Genomic DNA, 14,811 nt, shown 5'->3' with positions numbered 1-14,811 from the left:
AGCTACTTGATTGAGAAGTAGTGGCTCCGATCTCGGAAACTGAAATTGGGAGGGGGGGAGGGGAGCGGTGTGCTGACCACATGCACCTCCATATCCGCATCCAGTGACGCCTGTGGTCTGAGGATGACACGGCGGCCAGTCTGTACCTTTGGGCCTTCATGGCCTGTGCGGGAGGAGTTTTTATATTGCTGTTAACAATACCCTCGAATCTGGAGTAGAGTACTGCATGCATTTTCCCCTGGTGTTGTCATGTAAATGTCGGTGGAAAATGGTACCTGCTTATAAGGGCTGCTCGGCATACTGAAGGCTTATTAGTAGAGTAGTTACAGAACCGTGGCTAATTTTTTTTTCACCTGATATGATCCCACTCATCTGACTCACGCTTACAATAAACAACAAAATGAAAATGTTATTGAAGCTAATTTCATGCTATATTTGCCAAGTAGCTGTCGTATTAATCCAATTGTGTAGGCCAAATGAAGTAAGATATTTTTTCCTACATATAATTTTGCATATTATTTGGTATACTGTGCACGCAACGGTTTTAAACGAATGAAGTTTGCATTCTTAGGATGACAGTTAAGAACACAGAGAACACGTCTCTGCGCGCGAATTGAGTTGCGGCATGCCTGTCACCAAGGGACTGGGACACCGCACGACAAAGAGGAGGTGTGAGGAATGGAACATTCTTTGGCGGTAAGGATAGCGTTTGTAAGAAATTCTACCTGGTCATCGCAACCGGGAAAATGTTGTTCATCGAAGATTGCACGGGAGAAGCAAAGCCCCCAGTCGGCCTTAGAAAGCTGCAATTTGGGTGTGCACATAGGTGGGGTAAAAGGAGAGATGACAGACAACTCGAGATAGTGAGACAGTCTGGGGAGTGGAGAAGGAGCAGTCCAAATGGGAATAGGTGTGAGTGGAGTCTGAAAGGAACCTGGGTGCTCCTGTGTTAAGGCAGATGAGAAAGTGATTGAGCAAGTCAGCCAAGAGGGCATCTCTCTGGCAGGTTCCGGGCAAGTCCCAAAGGGAGAGAGTTGCCCAATAAGCTGAAGGAAGTTTGCCCTGGTGACAGCGAATGACAGAGGGATGTAAAGGGTATGAAGTGAGGGAGGAAAATGTGAACTGCAACAGCTTGAAACCGGGTAGTCAGGGAGATAGGTTGACTATGAACATCATCCTGGATGAGATGGAATGCCGTCCTTGGGAGGAAGATCAATGCGAACTGGAAAAAACTGCGAATGCTCCCAAGTGGTCAAGAGGACGCAATTTTGTTTCATGTTGGTCTGTGGAGTCCAGAGCAGAAAAACGGTTGGTGGTTCGCACCGACGACATGGAGGTCGGTCGTACGAGGGTATCACGTGGCGACATTGCCGAAGGAGAAGGCCGTTTGTCTTTCTTTGATTTCTTGGAGCCTTTCTGGCTGCACAGGAAGACTCATATTTCTTGGCTGGAGGGCCATACTCTTCGTGGGAGTATTCCTTCGTCCTTTCTGGCCCACCGGTTGTGTAGCAAGTGATTTCGCCTCGAGAGGCGAAAGTACAGAGGCTTGTTGCACACCTAGAGGAGGAGATGGGGATGCTAGCATGACACTGGGCGATTTCACAACTGCAGCGCTGAATTTGAGGTAGCACGTTTGGGTGGCCACGTCCTTCGTGGAGCGAGATGTAGCAAGAATAGTACTGTAAATGCCGCATTTTGGAAATCAGGGTTTCGGAGTAGCCAACAATCAACACCCAAGCGACCACGTAAGGCACTTTTTCCTTCACCCGGATTTCCTCGACAGCCCGCTCATCGAGATAGATGGGACGATCTCGGGAGGAAGCGGTATGGTCGCCAATGCAGTTGATACTGTGATGATGAGGAGGAGGAGGAGGAGGAGGAGGCAGACACTCGCGCTCGTGAGCATCCCTACCACAGGTTACACATTTGGCCGGGTGTCTACAGGACTCTGCTATGTGGTTTTAACGTTGACACTGGTAGCAGCGCCTTGGGTTTGGAATGTATGGTTGGACTGTGATAACTTCATAGCCCGCTTTGATCTGTGATGGAAGCACCACTCTGTCAAAACAGAGAAACAGAGTGCATGTAGGCACTGACGATGCATTTATCTTTTTCATCACCCGAAGAACTGCAACGACGCTCTGATCAGTGAGGTACTTTTCAATTTTTGCCGCAGTCAGACCATCGAGCAGCCTAGTGTAAATAACACCACAGGAAGAATTCAGCTTTCGATAGGCCAAACAGGATAGCTCTGGAGGAGCGAAGCTGCAAGCAGTTTTTGTGCTTGAGAATCAAAAGTAGTCTCCAAAAGCAAAGAGCCGTTGTATAAACGAGAGCAAGATTTGACAGGGTCAACAACTGCGTCAACACCTTTCTGAATAACAAACGGATTTACTGCAGCAAAGGACTGACTGTCTTCCGTATGCGAAACTATGAGGAACTGTGGTGCAGATGGGAGGGTCTTTGAATCGTTAGCCTCATTCCGTTTACGTTTGTAGACATTGACTATGAACTAAATGATTGGCTCATTGCGAGAAAATCTCCCATGACTGCAACCGTCTGATGGCAAGCCCCTACCAACTGGGGACCCCTTCGAAAGGAGGCATACGCACAGCAGGTGATTATTCACGCCTCAGGTCACACCTGCCCAACACCTGACAGAGGGATCAATTGGCAATTTGTGAAAGTAATAGCTCAGGCAATCACCCCTCCCTGGGCCTGGCCTGTACTGGGGGCCCGTGTGAACCCTTCCTGTCAGCCGGCCGCGGTGGTCTAGCGGTTCTAAGCGCTCAGTCAGGAAGCGCGCGACTGCTACGGTCGCAGGTTCGAATCCGGCCTCGGGCATGGATGTGTGTGATGTCCTTAGGTTAGCTAGGTTTAAGTAGTGCTAAGTTCTGGGGGACTGATGACCACAGATGTTAAGTCCCATAGTGCTCAGAGCCAAGCCTTCCTGTCACCCCAGGGCTGGGAATTACGTGTTACCCAGTCACGTATACGAGCGCACGGGGAGAAAGAAGAAAAAGAGGAGCCTCAAACGCCGAAGTGGAGGAAGGTTAGGAGAAAGGGAACGAAGAAAGAAAAAAGGAACGGAAAACAGTGGAGAGACATGTTCCCCAAGGGAGGGGAGAAAGAATAGCAAGAGGATAGACATGCAGCATGGAAGGGAATAGGTGTTGCGACGACTGGGGCCCTGTGGCAGCCAAGCACCAACAGGCCAAAAAGGGAGCCGAGACCCGTGGTGGTCTGTACTGTCTCGTATACATGCGCCATTCGCTGCAATAGCGCTGCAATTAAACGCAGCTACGTGTCGAACACTGAATCTCCATAAAAAGGGTCGAGGTTAAAGTTTAAAGCTTTGATAAATTGATTTCTAGATAGTGATTCAGTTCACATAACCAAGATGGCCTTCTCTGACAAGTATGCTATGATCGCCCCCAGCACTACGACACAGGATGTTATATTGTCATTCTTTAAGACAAGCTCCACAATACATATGATACAAATAGAACGGCCCATTTGGCTGCTTTCTTATCTCCACATTCGTCTCATGCCCCATCAAGGCAAAATATGTATGAAATATTATAGGCCAATGTCTGGTACATCAGCTACTATAGGAAATTTACCTGTGAATTTGTGCTGGAATGTTTACAACACATCAGGAGAGAATTGGGTTTTTTTCTAACGTGTCACGACAGGTGGAAACTTTATTTTACCACTATTAATTTACCCAAGAAAATGCTGTTTTGCAATACTGCCGGCAACTTTGTAAAACTAATAACATGTACAATAAATTTAATTATTCTAGTTACATTATTTCGTGGAATATGTTATGATAACATCGATGAGTTTTGTCTTCTGTGGATTTCATCCTTTCACAAGTAGATATACACAGAAAATCAAACACTAATCAATTATTATCTTCGATAGCGTTAAGCAGGTATTCACTCTCCAAAATTCATCACAATAAAGCACAGCACAATTATCTCATGTTCCAAAGACTGAGCATGCCTGTCCATAAAATATGTTTCCTAATCAACACACGTTAATAAAAATTTTGCACACCATTTCAGTCTTTCACATCTCATGCAAAAAAAGAGTTGAATCAAATGCTTTTCCATTTATCACAAAACCATATAGACCGCAACGTGTTTGCCAATAGTTTGTTTTCGTTCTGCATACATGTTGTTCACTATGTATCGTGTATAAGATTGTTTGTGTCTCCATACTACCGACATGCAATCTCAAGAATTCACTAATCCCAGCAGTGCATCCTGTAAAACTCGGTTACAACCTTGTCTCTAACAATGGATTCTTCTACATTCTAGTTAAGAACCGACTGATCTCCTCTCATTTATTTTCCAAATACAACAAACCACTGACCCAAGACCAGAAAAAAGCACAGTATATATAAAGTACTAGCCTCCACTATAAGAGAAGCCATACAGCCATCTTGAGTAATGCTTGCGTACCTCCTGCCCTATAATGCGTCTTGACTATGTAGCCACTTTCCCACTAGTCTGGAACAAACATAAATCTACTTTTCCACTGGTCCATTCAGGAAGCCTTCTCCACCACAGCCTCCTCAAACAATACCATAACCCACATATGGGTACCGCCCCCTACCTTGCATCTTACCTATTCAACACAGCAACCCTCTACCCAAAAATCCTCCATTACAAAACAAGGCATCTGACCTACCCTGTCAATCCCACCCCAAGCAAACGCTTGCCCCCCCCCCCCTAAACACTAATATCCCTTCCCCCATCTCCCTCTCCTTCTCCTTCTCTCCACTGCCTATTCACCATGGCACAGACACATCATTTGCTGAACCACCCTGCCACCCTCCCACCCACTAACCCAATCCTGCTGCACACTGTCCCTTCCTGCCAATGACTGCTGGCACACCCAACCCACCAACTCACAGCAACCCAACCCAACCTGTCACAGTTACAACCACTGACCCAAAGAGGCTCACTTACCTCCCACCAACACAGCCCAGTGCACACACCACTGACCCACACAGGTGTGTTTCCCCGCTCTCTTGCGACCAACATAGGCATACACATCTCTGTGCCCTATCTGGAAAACCTCTTACCCTACCTGGCAAACACCTGACCCTACCCGGTAAACCCCCAACCAAACACTACTGGAAAACCCCCAACCCTATCCTACTGGCAAACACCCAACCATATGCAGCAAGGAAGGACTTCTCGACAACAGTCCTCTCCAGCAACCACCTACCCAGCAGATCTCTTTAGGCAATCCGTTTCCAGAAATCCTTTTGTGGCAGTGTCCATTTCATACTGAGCCAGCGAACTCTACAATGTCAGCAACTGCATGTTGTAGTATCAGAGGCGTTCTCTTATTCCTGAAGCGGCTTCTCCATCTAATAATCTCCTGTGATCCTGCACTATACAACCTACAACATTGGAATCCTCACACTACTCACTTACTGCCTCATCTCCACACTAACTCAGTAATCTCTGCTAAGGTTTGACACGTGCTGCCACCTGAGTCTCAAAACCAGCACTAGCAGGGCTGTATATCATCTGTACAGATATCAAAGTTCACTTTCTTGTGTGTTAATTTCCACATAGTTCATTCTATGTAAATTATGTTTGGAAGCGTTTCATCTACTTTGTGCTGTCAGTGGGGTGTTAAACGACGGTGCTACACAAGTGTACATGTTAACTTACCAGGTGCAGAGCTGGTGGCTACCAGGGCGGCGTCTCAAGACGCCTGAGGCGTGGGTCGTGGCGCGGCAATCTGTGCCGCCCCCAAGTCCCCACTTTAATCTGTGCCGGCCCGCTGCCGCCACCGCGGGAGTGTCTCGCTGTGTTTGTGTGAGGGCGGGGCGGGTAAGGGGGAGGGGGAGGTGACTGCCCACTGACAGATCGGAGGTGACTCCGCCCTGCCCCGGCCTGGTGGGCCAGTATTTAAACGGCACCAGGCCCGCCGCCGTCCCACAAGTCCGCCGGACGCCGCCCTCGAAGCCCAAGGTAAAGCAGCACTGCGCCTCTTTCTCCGCAGCACAGCTTCGTCACGACGCCCGTATAACACCCCAGTATCTAATTCGAAGCATATTAAATATTCAGGGATTGCTACAGAGGTACCGTCGATATAGGCACCCACAAACGCCCATTTCTGTATTCATGAATGGGAAAGCAAGCCAAGTTTCATCGTGTGATGGATCAGGACACAATTATAAATTATTTTGTGTATGTAGTCTAGTACTTGAATAGGACTTCGTGTGCTTCAGTCCTCTTGCTTAAAAAGGTTGATGCTACATCCGAAATAACGAGCTAATGTTAAAATAGATTAAAACGGATACGATACTTTCCGAAAACGAGCCTTGGCATAGCAGTACCATAGTACAATCAAACATAAATGTTCGTTTTTAACTGCCGATTCCTCCACCGAAACAATGAAACAAAACCACATGAATCAGCAAAGTTTTATCAGTCTGTTACTGCAAGAATTCTTTAATCTGTTAACATTTCGATCAAAGCTGATCATCTTTAGGTCCGTCTGAATTAATAAGATGAACATAACTCATCAGCAAAGAGCAGTGCGAATGACGGTCGCATAAGAAATGCAATTATCGAATGCGTTATCTTTGAGTTTGAGAAATAAGCCGGGAGCGCTCGAATGCTACCTCTGCACCGCTTTTGGTGTGGTGTAACTACTGCATTTAGTGATTTACTTTAACGGAGTGATGGTCTCCACTAAGATGTTTAAACCCCCATCCCACCAGTCTGCCGTCCCACATTGGTAATGTGGCCACTGGAACTATCGAAAACCTTAGCTATATTTCCTGTTAATGATTAGAGAATATTTTCTGACGTTATAACGGGTTCAGACCAGTCTACCACATGAAACGTATGTGACAAGTCCAACACAATTTATTGGAAGCAGTTGGAAGCAATTGGATTCACATATGTATATAGCACTGATGCTATCTAACTCACACTCCATACTTCGCCCAAGCAGCCACTTTATCCATTTTTTCGTAGGCCCGGTCAAGATTTTTGACAGAGTAGCACCGTGTAAAAACCTACGTGACCTCCGCCGGCATCTTAGCAAGCATAAATATTTATATTTTCAGTAGGGTGCGGTTCACAACTTGTAGAAACCTAATGGAAAAATCCCTACTTTACTACTACAAGTTGCTGTCGGTACCTTTATTATTGATACTAGTTTTCACTGTATCTAATCATCATCAGAAACAGGAAATCTTTCAATCACAGATCTGAATAAACGTATGGCCATTAGTCCCGCTCTGCACACGTCAAAATGCATACTGAACATCAGGACCAGATACCGATGTATAAAATATTTTGCTAGCTTGTGCTCCACAGTGATACGTAATGTATGACAGAAACAGCGAGAGCTGCTAGGTGAACTGCAGTTTACAACCAATATCAGTCTTACAGATCATCTTCAGATACCTGAACCCACACGAAACAGGTTTAAGTTCGATTCCCACGTGTTAACTTTCAGACTCCTGCACATGCTGTAAAAGATCGAAATTTATTATAAAATAAAAGCAATTCACCTAGTAAATGTCGGTTGTGTCTACATATAATGAATTTCAGACGGATACATAAACCTTAAACATTGTTCACCAACTAGAACCAACACATTAGTCGCGAGGGAATTCAGCAATCTTATTCCTATTTAAAAAAGGTATATATTGTTTATTTTATAACTCAGATTGAAAAAAAGTGTGCAACTGAGACAGAAAAGTAGAAAGTATATAATTTTTTGAACTGTTCAGGAGCCTTGTGCATCAGGTTCTGACGCTCTGCCTTTGCGTTATGTAGAATGGGAATGTATATATTAACAGAGATACTGTAATTGACGCAGATTTGGGACAATCTTAAGTTGCAGTAATAATAACGATTTTAGTAGGAGAGGGTGGTAGTATGTGATTCTCAATAACCGAATATTGATCCAAATATAATTGAAAACATACATGATTATACAGTTTCAATTACTGCAAAAGATTTCACCATCACATTCGAAGGCACCACGCATTAATTAAACAATTATTTTTAGTCTGCCGCACCAAAGCCTTACCCTGAATATAGCTTCTGAAACCCTTCGCTGGCACGGGTGCGTCGTGAGAAGCTCCGCCAAAACCAACTGCAAAGATTCTTATCTTAAGAAAATACTTCAGTATCTAATATTAATAAAGCTGCAAAGTATGGAGAGTGTACAGTTCAGCACTAGACAGTGTCGAGACTTTAAATTCTCCGGTTTTCAGTAGCAAGGCCGTACAGGGGTGAGCAACAGCAGCCAAAGACGCGTCTTGCCTCACAGCGCAGACGCCAGCGAAAATTTTAACAACAGGATGCACCCTGGACGCTCTGTGACTGTCATCCGGGCCGTAAAACAGCACAACGGAACCCTCAAAGTGGGCTGGAGACGGACGACAACTGGGCCTCTACATAATTTCCGCTAAAAGTCACGTTTCTTGTTGCTCTCTCTGTTTTAAACACTTGCAAAGCATTTTCGCGGCGCGCTTAACAAATAAAAGCGATGCGGGTCCGGTTTACAAGTGAACTGACGCTTCACCAACAGTTGTGTAATTAGTAAAATGAGGTGCTGGACGGGCTATGAAAATGTGCACAATTGACAAAGCTTTAGCAGGAGGTAGCTGGTGTCAAATGAGGGACAATCGCAGAGCATTCGCCCTCGCCGACGACGGTGAAAACGTGCACGGAACAAAGGAAGAAAGAGTTTAACGTCACTTAGAAATAGAGAAAGAAAAATATTGTAGTTTCCATTTTATATATTCATTGTATACGTTTTTTTTTTAAACTATCAATTGCACTACAAGTAATTTTTCGTATATTACTAGCAAACGATTATTTCAAGCAAACATCGCTGTTCTATGAATGCTTGCGATCTCCCACTCATGACTACTTCTGTCATAAGTATTTGGCTGACTGACAGGAAACAAGTATCTTTTCTTTTAGAAACAAAAGGACAATTCCCTTATTGCAGCAAGTCGTGGGACAAGAAAAGGAAGGTCAAAGTATCCTACGGTACTAAAATTTCCTACAAAATTACGTAACACACGTGTTCACAGTAAAGAGGAGCAGGTCAGTGAGTCCCATATGTTCTGGAAGGCTCGGGCATACTTCCTGTTTAAACCTTATTTAGCCTGTAATGTATAAAGATGGGGTTGGAATTCGACCATATCCTTTTCAAAGGAATCATCCCATATCTAGCTTTGATCGAATCGATGACGGCGGAAAATCTAAGTCCAAGTCCTTCCGGAAGGCAGTTTAATTCCCCGCTTCTCCAATGCGGGTCCATTCTCTTAATCACTTCACTACGTCTGTCTCGTTCTCCAGTTCCCTCGTTCGCCTTGATCACAGGAAACGCATTCGGGAGCGGTCATTAGGACAATGTTGTCGAACCCAAAATTTAGTAAGTCTGCAATGTTTTGCGATAGTTAGAGAATGGTCTGAAGTATTCGAAAACATGTCCACGAATTACATGGAGTTGTTAAAGTAATAGATCAAGTTGCTCAAATTCTTTGAGTATTACAAACTTAGGCGCTTTTTTTGGACAGGAAAGGGCAAAGAATGAGGCCCACAAACACACAAAATTTCGCTCTGTAGTTAATCCGCGGAAAGCACAATACATTCCCGTACGAATAACGAAAGAATTAAAATGACAAGTTACAGCCTAAATACTGATTGCGTACGGCGACGAGCAGACAAACTTACGACATATTGGTTCCCCTTCTTGCGTTACTACAGTCTACATTTAAATTCGCACGCTACAAGCAACTGAAACGCACGCAGAGATTGCTTCCTAGTGTACCACACCTTAGGGTTTCTTCACATTCCATCCGCGTATGAAGCGCGGGAAAAATGCTAAAATGCCTTTGTGCGGATTGTGTGTAGTCTAATCTTGTCTCAGTGGGCCGTATGTGAATTTTATGGGGCTGCAGAGTATTCCTAAATTCTTTACTTAATTCTGTTTACTGATCTTCGTGAGTACACTTCCGTGGGATAACGGGTGTATTTTCTTCAGACGTCCACCAGTTCAGATTTGTCAGCGTTTCCTTGCCGCTCTCAAGAATCAAACAAACACCTGCGATCATTCGTGCTGCCCTGTTTTTGTACACGTTCAATATGCACCGTTAGTCATATTTTGTAGGTCCCCTACTTGAGCAATATTCTAGGTTGCAGTAATGGACCCATAAATAAAATGTCACGTACTTCCCGGTGTAACACACAGTTCCTGCCAAGCGCGCAATAAGGAGCCAGAAACAGTCTCATGTGAATGTTTTATACCTCTCCAATATCATCGTAATTGTAAACAGGCCATACAGAGAGATGAAAGAAAGTCAACTCTAACAAATCAGTCGCGGTGTTAATTATACGGTCTTGCATATATTCACCAGAGTTCACTTATGTAAATCTAATCAGGACGGATAGGTTCTTCTGAATGCCGATCGAGTCCTGTCACATGACATGAAATAGTTGTGACCATCTGAAAAGGAATGGTGATTTTATAGCAAAGAGCTTATATTTAATAAACAGCATGTAAAATATACCAACTGTTAGTAAGTGCATCACAGTAAATACGAGCGGTTGGCGACTGTATTGTGTATGCTGTCATTTAAAGGAATATCTTTTCCGAAACTAAAAATGTCAATTACAGTTCTGCGTACAACACATGTATATTTTTACTGGTCACAGGAAGAACTACGCCTAGGTACCCGCAAGGAACGTCGACAATATGTAAAGTTAAATAGACATATTAAATGATAAATTTCCTAAGCACAGTTTTCGAATAACGGATACGCCAAAAATGTCACACGATAAGGCAGATGAAGAAACGTACGTACTGATCTACTTCATCACTTCTTCCATATGATATAAGCTGATTAAACTAACAGTACGATCAGAAGAGGTGAAAGACTGCTTCTCGTCATGAAATTTATCTTTTTACCAAACCGTTACAAAGGGTAAGAATACGGTGGTTGGAGGTATGAACGAAATGAACTCTTTCTTTGCTTAGATCGAGAATACGATCAGCGCAGCATCCAACAGCACCTACGTCCAGCTCGCTAAAAAATATCTAGCTTAAATCAGCCGTAGAACATGTAATTTTTTCTCCTATCTACGTAATTCTGTAGCTCTCAATTCGTTCGAGCAATCAATCATTCATGATAGGAAACACAGTCATAGCTCAGTCACCCAAAATGATTCTGAAATTTTACTTGTTAGAATGAAATCAGGCGATGATTCTTCTTCTCTGCAGGCTCGTGCTTTGCGGCAGTCTGCTAATCTGTACAAATAAAATGCCTCGTAATTTTGGGAGCGTTGTATAATCAGTCGGGAAACCTCATATCAAGTGGATATTTGGCTTTGATGAAGTTTAACCTTCCGAAGAAGTAATGGAGCTCTTGGATTATTAAATGCAGGTTCGTATCCAGTCTTTCGGAAGTTCCCTTCTGATTAACAACTACGCAATATATCGATAAATATCATTAATTCTCAAATTTAAAATACACACCTTTTATTTGAAGGCGCAATCTACATATATTTCCTTTTAATCGTACAGTTCGTATCAGTTATCTTCTGTGATAAATCTCAATAATCAGATTACAGTTCTTACAAACCAAGCTCAGGCTAATCGGCACGAAGACAATCTCGGAAGCTTTTTTCTTCTTTTTTTTTTCCTAACAACCATCAGAGAGAGTACTACAAAGAATACTTATGCACTCATGGCATAGCTATTGTATGAACTACTTTTCGCATGGATTCTGCGAGTATGAAGATAGAAAATTAGTAAACGTCATTCAAGGGTATAATTGTATCTGAATAATTCATCGAATATAAAGAGATATTACAAACTCCAAACCTCAGTGGCCGAGCGGTTCTAGGTGCTTCAGTCTGAAACCACGCGACCGCTACGGTCGCAGGTTCGAAGCCTGCCTCGGGCGTGGATGTGTGTGATGTCCTTAGGTTAGTTAGGTTTAAGTAGTTCTAATTTCTGGGGGACTGATGACCTCAGATGTTAAGTCCCATAGTGCTCAGAGCCATTTGAACCATTTGAACTTATGGATAGTCGGCTATCGAACTACTGAAAGCAGTTGTGTGCTTGTGCAAACGACTTCCTGTGTAAACACAAGTATGTAAAGCACAAAAAAGTTATAAGTTATGTTGAGAATTTCATAGTATGTCACACTGACATGGCTTGATGTAACCTCCCAGTCTCAGTCTCTCCCCTACCTCTTTTTTATCACACAGCAACACAATCTGTTCATCTGCGGGTATATATTACATTTCGTTTAACGAAACTGTTTACCGCATATTTTGCCGTAAAATATTAGAAATTTGAAACAAGAAACAACAAGGCAGAAATTTTTCACATTGACCAAAAAGAGGTAAAATTTGCATGTGCACTTGAGTTTTGTGATTTATATGCTATTAATTAAAATTGTATCTAAATAAATAGTGCCAAGCGGAATTTCCTGTATCACACTTATTGTCTGTTCAAGTTACCGCGTTGACAAATGGCTCTGAGCACTATGGGACTTAACATCTGAGGTCATCAGTCCCCTAGAACTTAGAACTACTTAAACCTAACCAAAGGACAGCACACACATCCATGCCCGAAGCAGGTTTCGAACCTGCGACCGTAGCGGTCGCGCGGTTCCAGACTGAAGCGCCTACGACCGCTCGCGCGTTGACAAGGCTGTAGCGCTAGAAGAACGGGCACCTCTCACCAATAAGGATTCTCGCTGTGCAGCTTTTTACGGATTGCACGTGTTTACATGTGAAGGAAACTAGCTTCTCCTTGGCGCAGTGTCGTATAGTATTTCGCAATCAAGAAGAGGCTCAGTTGATGGACATGACTGTACTTCCTAATGTTGTTTATATTACCTTGCACCCTAAGCGCTTTGTATTTGCTTTCTTCTCTCGATATGGGAAAGCGTACAGTATCATACAAGAAGAAATAAAATATGACGAAACAAAGTTTTAAGACGACATTCTTAACGCTACTGAATTCAAATGAGACAACAGGAAAACGGATAGTGGTAGTCCAGAATACTACTGCTGTAATATGGTAAAAGAGCGCTGGTTGGTGATGTACTTGAGCAAACGCCTGCTAGTTATGTAACCCCGCGCTGCAACTCGCCGCGACACCAGGCAGGCGCCTGAGCCCTCTGTCTCCGTGTTGCAGATGCCGCGCGCCGTCGCCTGGGCCTGGATGGCAGCCGCCGCTACGCTCGCCCTGGCACGACAGGTAAGCAACAGCAGCTGTCTCTCCTCTGCGAGTGCGATCGCCGCCGGACTGACGTTCAACGCTCGGCGTACACGAACTAGTATCAGCCACGGGTGTTCGCAGAGATCTTTTCAATACACGCACGGCGACATGCCGGCGATAAGCGCGCGTTAGTGATGAGTCGGAAGACAAAGTCTGGACGTAAGCGGAAGGAAGCTGTGATTACGCTAAATCGTTCACGCCTGTACTACTATATGAAGGTATGTAGTCGTTTAACGTCTTTACCCAGAATCCTGAACAGTACTTTACCATTTTACTTCAACTTTTTACACGACACTTTAACGTTTGGACTGACACAGGCTATATATTTTTAATATATCTATATTTACAGGGTAGTCCGTTGATCGTGACCGGGCCAAATATCTCACGAAATAAAAGTCAAACGAAAAAACTACAAAGAACGAAATTTGTCTAGTTTGAAGGGGGAAACCAGACTGCGCTATGGTTAGCCCGGTAGATGGCGCTGCCATAGGTCAAACGGATATCAACTGCGTTTTTTTTTTTAAATAGGAATCCCCATTTTTTAATTACATATTCATATAGTACGTAAAGAAATATGAATGTTTTAGTTGGACCACTTTTTTCGCTTTGTGATAGATGGCGCTGTAATAGTCACAAACATATGGCTCACAATTTTAGACGAACAGCTGGTAACAGGTAGGTTTCTTAAATGAAAATACAGAACGTAGGTACGTTTGAACATTTCATTTCGGTTGTTCCAATGTAATACACGTACCTTTGTGAACTTATCATTTCTGAGAACGCATGCTGTTACAGCGTGATTACATTAATGCAATAAATGCTCAAAATGATATCCGTCAACCTCAATGCATTTGACAATACGTCTAACGACATTCCTCTCAACAGCGAGTAGTTCGCCTTCCGTAATGTTCGCACATGCATTGACGAAGCGCCGACGCATGTTGTCAGGCGTTGTCGGTGGATCACGATAGCAAATATCCTTCAACTTTCCCCACAGAAAGGAATCCGGTGACGTCAGTACCGGTGAACGTGCGGGTCATGGTATGGTGCTTCGACGACCAGTCCACCTGTCATGAAATATGCTATGCAATACCGCTTCAACCGCACGCGAGCTATGTGCCGCACATCATGTTGGAAGTACATCTCCATTCTGCCATGCAATGAAACATCTTGTAGTAACATCGGTAGAACATTACGTAGGAAATCAGCATACGTTGCACCATTTAGAGTGCCATTGATAAAATGGGGGCCAATTATCCTTCCTCCCATAATGCCGCACCATACATTAACCCACCAAGGTCACTGATGTTCCACTTGTCGCAGCCATCGTGGATTTTCCGTTGCCCAATAGTGCATATTATACCGGTTTACGTTACCGCTGTTGGTGAATGACGCTTCGTCGCTAAATACACTCCTGGAAATGGAAAAAAGAACACATTGACACCGGTGTGTCAGACCCACCATACTTGCTCCGGACACTGCGAGAGGGCTGTACAAGCAATGATCACACGC

The 14,811-nt window shown here is 43.9% G+C and overlaps 1 protein-coding gene across 3 annotated transcripts in view; it reads right to left on the bottom strand.

Annotated features, from left to right (window-relative positions):
- LOC124776623 (COMM domain-containing protein 4) overlaps nucleotides 1–14,811 on the bottom strand; it is a 555,896-nt gene that overhangs the window by 148,170 nt on the left and 392,915 nt on the right. The window lies entirely within an intron of this gene.

This window comes from Schistocerca piceifrons, chromosome 1, assembly GCF_021461385.2.
Source record: "Schistocerca piceifrons isolate TAMUIC-IGC-003096 chromosome 1, iqSchPice1.1, whole genome shotgun sequence".
Lineage (NCBI taxonomy): Eukaryota > Metazoa > Arthropoda > Insecta > Orthoptera > Acrididae > Schistocerca > Schistocerca piceifrons.
Note: the sequence above shows the minus strand (reverse complement) of the source record. Positions and strands in the feature narration are given on the sequence as shown.